The sequence below is a fragment of the Phascolarctos cinereus genome, unplaced genomic scaffold, assembly GCF_003287225.1.
Source record: "Phascolarctos cinereus isolate Bilbo 61053 unplaced genomic scaffold, phaCin_HiC Scaffold_5;HRSCAF=322, whole genome shotgun sequence".
In the NCBI taxonomy this organism is placed as follows: domain Eukaryota; kingdom Metazoa; phylum Chordata; class Mammalia; order Diprotodontia; family Phascolarctidae; genus Phascolarctos; species Phascolarctos cinereus.
The window spans coordinates 246,289,481-246,300,723 of NW_027555958.1; the positions used below are offsets into that span (position 1 = coordinate 246,289,481).

General features: G+C 38.4%; 1 protein-coding gene across 1 annotated transcript in view; it reads right to left on the reverse strand.

Moving 5' to 3' along the window:
- LOC110199373 (antigen WC1.1-like) overlaps nt 1–11,243 on the reverse strand; it is a 68,100-nt gene that overhangs the window by 29,041 nt on the left and 27,816 nt on the right. The window lies entirely within an intron of this gene.

Sequence of the window (11,243 nt, forward strand, 5' to 3'; positions counted from 1 at the left end):
TGTGTGTGTGTGTGTGTTTGTGTGTGTGTGTGTGTGTGTATCCTACCCAGCAAGTATAGTGGATTGTATGCTCCATGAGGCAAAGATCTTGTCTCATATATAAGCTGGGTGTCACTCCTGACATCTAGCACAGGATTCTTCTCACAGAAGGTGCTTTGTTGAATGAGTGAATGAATGAAATACATGCATACTAGATTTAGGTCTTAGAATCCAGGTTCTGGCACTTTCTAGCTCTGTGGTGCTACGTAAGTTATTTAATTTCTCTTCACCTCAGTTTTCTCACTTGTAAGATTAGAGTAGTATTATTTCCAATGCCTGTCTCCCAAAGCAGCTAAAAAGTCAACTCTTTGTATGACACTTAACCCACAATAATCCTATAAGGCTTGTTGATAATATTACCCAGTGAGGAGAAAAACTCATAGCAACCTCCCCCCTCCTCATAATAGAAGACTCAATCAAATTCCCTTGCCAATAGGACTCTCACTACTTAGGATGGGAAGGCCAAGGAATGAAAGCTGTTCCTCCAAAGACATGGTCTTGAGTCCCTGGCTCTAAGTTGATAACACTTTCTCTGGAGCCACATTAGGAGAAATGAAATATGAAGGCAGCCAAGGATGATTCAAGCCCTTGTTCTACTTAGAGGGCCAAGGACCCTTGGAAATCTTGAGACCATCCCCACACAAGCCCAGCCCCACCAAGGCTAAGGTTTGGTGTGATGGGAAGGGGTGTGGTATGGGAGTAGAGACGGAGGAGTGTGAGGAATTAGGTTGCCTACAAAAGAAAGAACTACCTCAAAGAGCACACAGTAGTTTAAGACCTCTATGTACTCCATACCCTCTTTTATCTGAAGATAGTAGAAACCCTTACTGGGTTTTAGCTCCTGAATTTGAACTATGCTTTGCTGTTTCCTCTATTTCTCAGGACTCCAAAGCAAAAAAAAAAAAATCACCCAGAGATGACTTGGAACCCTTTGTGCTATCAGAGCCTTTGCACAAAATTGAGACATCTAAAGTGTAACTTGAACCTGGCAGTCCTGGTACAATCTAAGGATACTACATTTGAAGTAAGAAGATGTGAATTCTACTCCCTCGTTCTTTTCGTGATTTTGAATGGCAGAGGGGAGTATCTAGCCTCAATTTCCTCATCTGTAAAATGAAAGGGTTGTATTAAATGTCCTCTACAATCTGTTTCAGTTCTAAAACTATGATCCTATATCTTCCAAAGTTTTTTTTAAAAATGTGTACTCAGGGGCATCTAGGAGGCACAAGGGATAGAACACCGACCCTGGAGTCAGGAGAACCCATGTTCAAATCCAGCCTCAGACACTTACTGTGTGACCCTGGGCAAGTCACTCAACTCCAATTGCCTCAAAAAAAAATTTGTACTTGTGTCTCTTGCCATTGTATCACATTCATTTCTGAACAAATTGCTTCCTCCTCCTTTTCTACCCAGGGAGTGATGTAAAAAGATTTATTTCAAGGCAGGAAGAGCCTTTCAACAAAATCCCTTGCCACATGCCACATGCCACATGCCACACCCCTGCAATACCCCTTTCTAAAAGCCTATTGAATCTGGCTAACTAATTGATAACAATTATTAATCATTGAGGAAATGTGAGCACACTGGGAAGGACTAGTGAGCTATAATATTAGACGGCCAGGAAGCATTTATTAAGTGCTTAATATGTGGCTGGTGACCCCCCACACACAAACACACATGCCCTAAACCCTAGGAGGACAAGTAAGCATCTGCCCTCTGAGGACTGCCAGTGTGGGTAGGAGCTGAGAGAATGAGTTCCAAAACATGTACTATAAAAGAAAATGTATAATTTTGTTTATCATAAGCTATACAAACCCAGAGTACATAGTGAGGTAAGCATAGCATTCCTCGTTTAAACAAAACTTTCCAATTACAGGAGCAGTTGTTTGTCTGATGACATCATGAGATGATGTGTTGATTTGTGTGTGAAATGTATTTAAGTGACAGAGCCACCAAAGTCATCCACTGCATCCTGGGGCATTTGTCCAGACTTTTGTCTTTTCACTGGACTTGGATGACTCTGGAAAAGAGAGTGAGGCTGATAACTTTGTGCAGCTCTGCCTCACTTAAATACAATCCAATTACATGAGCACACTAAGCTCAATGCATATCAGATTTTAAGCATTCAGAGAGCTGGACAAAAATTGAAGTTCTTATTGAAGGGCAACAATATATGCATGAGTCTCCTGACTCTCCCATAGGGTTTGCAACTGAAAATTTTAATGTACCTTGATTCCTCATGGCGGAGGTGGTATTCATCGGACTAGACAGCTGCTGAGATTCCTTCCAACTCTGAAATTCTATAATTCAATGTTTGATTCTTATATTGGTTACCAGATAGTTTATGTTCCTTTGAAAATAATTCATTTTCATATATTTTACACATTCAATATTTGTCAGTGATCAATTTTCCTTAAGCATGTTTGAAAACCTGAAATTCATACAGGGCAAGGAAGTTAGATACTTCCAAGCTTCAGTTGTTTTGTGTCCCATTCTCCACCCCCCAGTGAATGGCTCTTTCACTGAGACCCCTTTGTTCTAGGCTTCCTGAAAGCACTTATAAGGGCAACCACTAGGTGGCAAAATTGCCAATGACTTGACGACTCTGTAAAGTAGATAGTGGGACTCGCTTGAGAAATAAGGAGTGTTTCTATTTCATTTTAAAGTACTCTGGGTGGTCAATTTGTCTATGATCCCAGCTGTTGACTATTTGGGAAATGACAGGACACAGTCTAAACATAGACGCTTGATCAGAGAAGCCTGGCCAGTTAGATATGTTAAGGCTATCCACATTGATCATACCCCAGGCTTCAATCAATAGACACTTCATTCAAGGTGAGTGATTAAGTCTCAGACAGACTTTGATAAGCCCAAGGAAATATGGACTGGCAGAACCCTTCATATTGAACTTGAAAACCTTATAAAAGCAGACCCCTCCTGGTCCTTTTGGAGAAGATCCAGAAAGAGCTGATCTGAACGGGACATTTAGGGTTTGTTGACTGACTGATTAGAGTCTGCTAAATGATATGGTTATGGAGTAGAGGCAGTGTGGTAAAGTGGATAGAGAGCCAGTCTTGGAGTTAGGAAGATCTGGGTTCAAGTCTTCCCTCTGCCACATCCTGGCTATATGATCCTGGTCAAGTCATTTTATGATGCAGCTGGACGGCACAGTAGATAGAGTATTGGGCCTGGAGTCCAGAGGATCTGAGTCCAAATCTGGCCTAAGGCAGTAGCTGTGTAGCCCTGGAAGAATTGTGTAGCTCCTATTTGCCTCAGTTCCTGATCCGTAAAAAAATGGTGACACACTAGAGGATGAAATGGCAAACCATTCCAGTATCTTTGTCAAGAAAACCCCATGGACTTGTCACAAAGAATTGGATGTGACTGAACTAGTAAGCAACAACAAAGATGATGAGCAGACTAAATGACAAGTGATGTGAAGACTAGTTGAAGTAATTAGAAGATGTTTTCCCTGAAGAACAGTATAAGGAGAGAGTCATCATTACCTTCAACTATTTGAAGGGTGGTCAGTGGAGAGAGTGCCACTCCTGGAGTCAGGAAAACTTGATTTCAAATCCAGCCTCAGACACTTACTAGCTGTGTGAGCCTGGGCAAGTCACTTAACCCTGTTTGCCTCAGTTTCCTCATCTGTAAAATGAGCTGGAGAAGGAAATTGCAAACCACTCCAGTATTTTTGCCAAGAAAGCCCCAAATAAGGTTACAAAGAGTCGAATGCAACTGAAACAACTGAAAAATGATGACAATGAAATGATGATTTTCTGTCAATGTCACTGAAGGTGTCTAGGCTAGATGACTACTTGTTGGGGATTCTACAGAGAAAATTAAGGTTTTAGGTAAAGATTACACTAGGTGAATGCCAAGGTTCTTTCCAATTCTGAGATTCTATGATTTTATGAAATAGGGCCTAAGGGGGAAAATGCAAATACACTTTATTTTTTTCTTGTTGTTTTTTTGTTTGTTTTTGTAACAGGTTTAAGTAACTTGCCTCAGATCCTCCTGACTCCAGGGCTCTATCCACTGCACCACACAGCTGCTCCTTTCCTTCTTTTTTTCTTTCTTTCTTTCTTTCTTTTTCTTTCTTTTTTCTTTCTTTTTTCTTTCTTTCTTCCTCTTTTAGCATTAATTTATTTTAAATTGAAATACTAAAACTTAAATAAACAATAACAAAAGAAAAAGAAACCTATTACAAACTTAAATACAGGGGCAGCTAGGTGGCACACTGTATCCACAGTGCATCCAGAGCACCAGCCCTGGAGTCAGGAGGACTTGAGTTCAAATCTGGCCTCAGATACTTGACACTTACTAGCTGTGTGACCTTGGGCAAGTCACTTAACCCCATTGTCCAGCCCCTCAAAAAAAAACTTAAATACAGTATAGGAAAAGAAAGCAAGCATCACCATGTACACAGCAGAATGTAAAAGAGGATTCAAAATATACAGCAATAAATTTCCATTTCAAGAAAGCCTATATAATAAATACTATGCACTGTGTTCAGACCTGTCCATCTTTTCTTTGTTCCCTTGTAAGTTTTCCTTTGTTCTCTCTCCTGTGCACGTTTTACTTTGTTCTTTTTTTCCCACTTCCTCCCGCTTCTCCCAAGAAGGCTACAATTAAGAGCAGATATAGATATAGATATAGATATATAGATATTTGGTTTTTTTGTGAGGCAATTGGGGTTAAGTGACTTGCCCAGGATCATACAGCTAGTAAGTGTTAAGTGTCTGAGGCTAGATTTGAACTCAGCTCCTCCTGACTCTAAGGCCAGAGCTCTATCCACTGCACCACCTAGCTGCCACAGATATATTTTTATTATATGTATATAAATATATATTTGTTTATTTATTTATTATATACACACATGCATATATAGACATATGCATGATGGAGGTGCCAGCTCCTCTACATACTGACTTCTTCCCAGAATTTCTCTTTCCCTGAAGGAACCACATATCTTCTTTATTGAAGATGGAAGCCAAGACAACCAGGATCTCACTTGAGAATTCTGCCCCTCAAACAGTCATGGAACACTGAGCAATCAATCTTCACCAATGAGGAGAGGCTTATGGGCTACACAACTAAATCCAATAACTTTAAAAGATAAGTTATTTTTCTAAACACTAAGCCTTTCTCATGGATCTACCTATGTTCTCAGCTCCTGATCTGCTTCTGGATACTTTCCTGAGTGGCTATGACAAGGAACTCAGAAAATACCAGTTTAGATAAATAGTTTAAAACCAAATCACATTAATAGTTGCTAGTCACTCTTTCCCCAAATTTGTGTAGTTAAGTTGCAGGGTACTAAGCCTCTTGGTGGTCTAGTCACAGACAGAGAGCCAGTGCTCTTTCCTTTTTTGATTTCCATCAAAGCAAACAATCTCCTGAACACAAGTTAACTCTACTTCCTTTACACACACACACACACACACACACACACACACACACACACACACACACACACACACACACATACTGCTCTGGCTTCCAAGTCCTCAGATGTGCTCTCATACACACTGAACAGAACCTGTTTTGGTTCCACCACAACCCACAAACCACTCCATGCTGTTTACTCCAGATACAGACTTCATACTTCCATGGTCCTCCTGCCTCATCTTCTCTAACAATAGCATCAAGAGTAGCTCTTGCTTCTCTCTAGTAATCCCAGTGCAAAAGAAATGGCAGTAAGTAACTATGTGTCCTCAATATTCCCTATGCACAACTGTTTCCTCTTGAGATAATTATCCCCAATCTTTTGCTTTCTCTTCCTCAAATCCTGTCTGAAGTGAGACAGAAGTGAATTCACCATGGAAGTTTCAGAAAGGAAATTGTCATCACATTTCTTACATTGAATTTTCCTTAGGACAATTATGTTCCCACAATGCTTAAGCTATGAAAGAGACTAGAAAGCAACATTCAGTCTCTACATTATTTATCCCAAGGACATTGCTATGGATAGTGGTATTGCTAGGATATTGCTGTGTAGTATGGAAATATTGCCCAGAAAACTTTGGTTAAGAGATAGCTCTAGGGGTGGAGCCAAGATGGTGGAGTTAAGGCAGGGACTTCAAAATAACACCTAAAAATGAATTCTGGAGTGGCAGAACCAACAAAAAGATGGAGCAAAACAATTTTCCAGCTCAAGACAACTTAGGAGATCAGCAGAAAAGGTCTTTCTCACTGGGATGAGAGTGGAGAGCAATCCAGAGCAGGCCAAGCTCCAACAAGCCAGTGGCATGCCTTGGGGGGATAAGGAGGTGTGGGGGACTGAATCAGTGGTGGTAGCTTCCAGAGCTCTTATCCTACAGATGGTAAGGGCATCAGACAGCTGGTCAAAAAGAGAATACAGGAGAACCTTTGCTGGCACTGTTGCATTGCCTTTATACAGTGGCAGGTCACAGCCCCAGGACAAGGAGGAGCACTAGCAGGAGTAGAGACCCTGGTCATAGTTTTAGGGCAGAAAAGACTGCTTGTGGCCAATCACAGACCAGAGCACAGTCCAGGAGAGTAGTGATTGTACCTCTCCTTAAATCATACCAACTTGGAAAAACTGAAAACTTGTAGCCCCCCCTACCTCTGAAAACAGCAGCACAAAAGATTTGAAGCCTAGGACAATGCTCCCTCCAACCAGGAAGCAGACCCCAACTTTAACATTAAGTTAAAAGTCAAGAAGTAGGCTGGTGAAATCAGCAAATAACAACAAAAGAATTTGACGACAGGAAATTACAATGGTGACAGGGAAGATCAAAACTCAAAGTCAGAAGAAGACAACAAAGTCAAACCTGCTATATCTAGAGCCTCAAAGAAAAATATGAATTGGTCTTAAGCCCCAAAGAATTCCTAAAAGAACTCAAAAAAAAGAATTTTAAAAATCAAGTAGAGAGGTAGAGGGAAAATTGTAAAAAAAAAAAGTAATGAGTGATACAAGAAAATCATAAAAAGGAGTCAACAGCTTGGTAAAGGAGGCACAAAAAATACTGAAGAAAGTAACACCTTAAAAACAAAATGGACCAAATGGTAAAAGAGGCGCAAAAACCCAATGAAAGGAAGAATGCCTTGAAAAGCAGAATTGGCCAAATGGAAGAAGATATACAAAAATTCACCAAAGAGAATAACCCCTTAAAAAGTAGAATTATCCAAATGGGGAAAAAATGTACAAAAATTCACTGAAGAAAATAATTCCTTAAAAGTTAGAATTGGGCAAGTGGAAGTAAATGACTTTATGAGACATCACGAAACAATCAAACAAAATCAAAAGAATGAAAAAATAGAAGAAAATGTGAAATATCTCATTGAAAAAACAACTGACCAAGAAAACACAATCAGGATAAATCATTTAAGAATCAATGGATTACCTGAAAGTCTTGATTTTAAAAAAAGAGCATAGATATCATCTTTAAAGAAATTATCAAGGAAAACTGCCTTGATGTTCTAGAACCAGAATGTAAAATATGAATTGAAAGAATCTACCAGTCACCTCTTGAAAGAGATTCCAAAATGAAAACTCCCAGGAATATTATAGCCAAATTCCAGACCTCCAAGATCAAAAAGAAAATACTACAAGCAGCCAAAAATAAAACAATCCAAATATTGTGGAGCCACAGTCAGGATAACACAAGAGTTAGCAGCTTATACATTAAATGATAGGAGAGATTAGAATACAATATTCTGGAGGGCAGAACAGCGGGGATTATAACCAAGAATCAACTACCCAACAAAATTGAGTATGACCCTTCAGGGAGAAAAGTGGATATTCAGTGAAATAGAGGACTTTCAAGCATTCCTGATGAAAAGACCAGAGCTGAAAAGAAAATTTGGCTTTCAAATACATAATTCCAAGAAGCATAAAAAGTTAAACAGGAAAAAGAATCATAAAGGATTTGAAAAGGTTAAGCTGTTTATATTCTTATATGGGAAAATTACATTTATAACTCCCAAAAACTTTTTCATTATTAGGGCATTTAGAAGGAGTATTGCATAGACAGAAGGCAGAGGTATGAGTTGAATGTGAAGATACAATTATCTAAAAAAAATTAAGGGATGAAAAAGAAGGATGCACTGAGAGAAGGGGGAAGGGAGAGACAGAATGGGTTAAATTATCTGATGTAAAAGAGGCCTCTAAGAGATTTTACATTGGAGGGGGAAATGGGAGAAGTATGGAGGGGAGCACATGAAACTTACTCCTATCAGAACTGGCTCAAAGAGGGAATAATATGCATACTCAATTGGTTGTAGAAATCTATCTTACCATACAGGAAAGTAGGAAGGAAAGGAGATAAGATGATAGGAGAGATGGAAGTTTGAGGAAGGTAAAAGTCAGAAGCAAAGCACTTTTGAGAATGGACAGTGTAAAAGGAGAGAGAGAGTAGGATAAACAGGGGGAAATAGGATGGAGGGGAATACATAGTTGGTAATCATTACTGTGAAAAAAAATTAACACTGAGTTTCTCTGATAAAGACTTCATTTCTCAAACATGTAGAAAACTGAGTCAAATTTACAGAAATAAAAGTCATTCTTCAATTGATAAATGTCAAAGGATATGAATAGGCAGTTTTCAAACTAAGTAATCAAAGCTATTTATAGTCATATAAAAATGCTCTAAATCACTATTGATGAGAGAAACACAAATTACTCTGAGCTACTATCTCATATCTGTCAGATTGATTAATATGACAGAAAAGGAAATGACAAATGTTGGAGGGGATGTGGGAAAATTAAAACACTGATGCATTATTGGTGAAGTTGTATACTGATTCAATGATTCTGGAGATGAATTTGGAACTGTGCCCACAGGGTAATAAAGCCATACATACCCATTGATCAAGCAATACCGCTACTAGGTCTATATCCCAAAAAGATTAAAAAAAAAAAAGGAAAAGTACCTACACGTACAAAAATATTTATAGGAGCTTTTAGTGATGGCAAAAAATTGGAAATTGAGGGAATGTCCATCAATTGGGGAATGGTTAAACAAGTTGTTGTATATGACTGTGATGGAATACTATTATACTTCATAAGAAATGATGAGAAGCTTTTTGTGGTGGCAAAGAAATGAACACTGAAGGGATACCCATCAATTGAGAAATGGCTGAACAAGTTGTAGTATATAAATGTAATGAAATTCTATTGTGCTATAAGAAATGATAAGCAGGCAGATTTCTGAAAAACCTGGAAAGGCTTACATGAGCTGATGTTGAGTGAAGTGAATAGAATCAGGAGAACATTGTATAGTAACAGCAACATTGTGTGATGATCAACTATGATAGACTTAGCTCTTCTCAGCAATTCAATGATCTAAGACAATTGCAAGATTCCTGATGGAAAATGCTACCCACATCCAGAGAAAGAATTATAGAGTCTGAATGCAGATCAAAGGATAATATTTTCACTTTTGTTTTTTTCTCTTTCTCGTGATTTTTCCCTTTTGTTCTGATTCTTCTTTCACAATATAACCAATGTGGAAATAGGTTTAATATGATTGCACATGTATAACCTAAATCAGATTGCTTGCTGTCTTGGAGAGAGGAGAGGAGAGGGAGGGAGAAAAATTTGAAACTCAAAATCTTATAAATGTGAATGTCAAAAACTATCTTTATATGTAATTGGAAAAAATAAAATACTACTAAGTGTGGGGGGGAGTAATAAAATGGGAAAAAAAAGAAATGATGAGCAGGATGTTCTCAGAAAAACCTAGAAAAACTTAACATGAACTGATGCTAAGTGAAATGAGCAGAACCAGGAGAACATCATACACACTAATAGCAATATTATATGATGGTTTACTATGAATAACTTAGCTGTTCTCAGCAATACAATGATCCAAGACAATTCTGTAGGACTTAGGATAAAAGGTGCTGTCCATCTCCAGACAAAGAACTGGTAGAGCCTGAATGCAGATCAAAGATACTTTTTCTTTACTTTATTTATTTTTCTTGAGGTTTTTTTTTCTGTTTTCTTTCACATAATGACTTATGTGTAAATATGTTTTGCATGACTACACATGTATAACCTATGTCAAAATTCAAGGAAAAAAGAATGTTAAAAATGTTTTTACACACAATTGGGGAAAAATAAAATAGTAAATAAGATTTTTTTAAATAAATTCTGACTCAAAACAGCATACCAAATATAGAAACTGCCTACATACACACCCTCAGCATTGCCTTAGGAACCAATGTCATTTCTCTCTTCCTCTCTCCTGCTTTCTTTAGTTCCCTTCCCCCAACTACATGTGTCATTATCACAAACCTTGCATTTTGTGCTAGAGTTGTGTGGGGAAGGGGATAGGTTACATTTAGAGTGAATTGCATGATGTTCAAATAACATTGTATTTGTGCTTTTAAAAAATAATTTAAGTTTTTCCTACATTTAAAATATTCATCTTGTCTCTTTGGCCATGGCTTTCTCAACTCTGTTATCTGCTTTCTCAAATCTTTTTGACATTGTCTCTTTTCCTGTTTTCTTAGCTTCTTTAATCTTTGTGGTTACTGGTTTGGTTTTTGGGGTTTTTTTTTTTGGTCTTTTCTGTCAGATGCCATAGCCCCAGAGCTGTTTCTCTTTCCTCCCTCCAGTCTACAGTCACTCCTCTTCTTCTCCCCCAGTTAGTTGCATAGCCCTTCCAGGACCTTTCCAGGAACATACCGTTTCTCCATTTCTTTCACCTGCTTCGAGGTATACCACTAAGGACCACAGAGGATTTTACTGGAATGCACTTCCACTTCTCCTCTACCTTTTAAAATCCCTGGTTTCCTTCAAAGCTCAGTTCAAGCTCTATCTCCTACATGAGACCTTTCCTGAAACCCCCAGCTAGTGTCTCTCTCCTACCACTGAATGCTTTTGAATTTATTTAGTATACACGTTATATATATGCTGGTATGTCCATGCTGTCTCCCCTGGTAAAATATTTCTTAAAGGCAGGGACTGTTTCATTTTATCTTTGATTGCCCATCATCCAGCATAGTGCCTGGTACATAGTAGGTGTTCCATAAATGCTTGCTGATTGTTTGAGCTTGTTCAAAGAACATATGGTATAGAGACTAAGGTATAACTTAAATTCTCTCCATATATGGAACCAGTTATTTCTTTAAATAAAGATACTCACTTTGTTCTTTACAGAGTTAGTCTTTTCTGTTAACAAATATTTTCCCAAATATGCATTCAGCACTGAGGCACCAATCAGCGGGCCCAC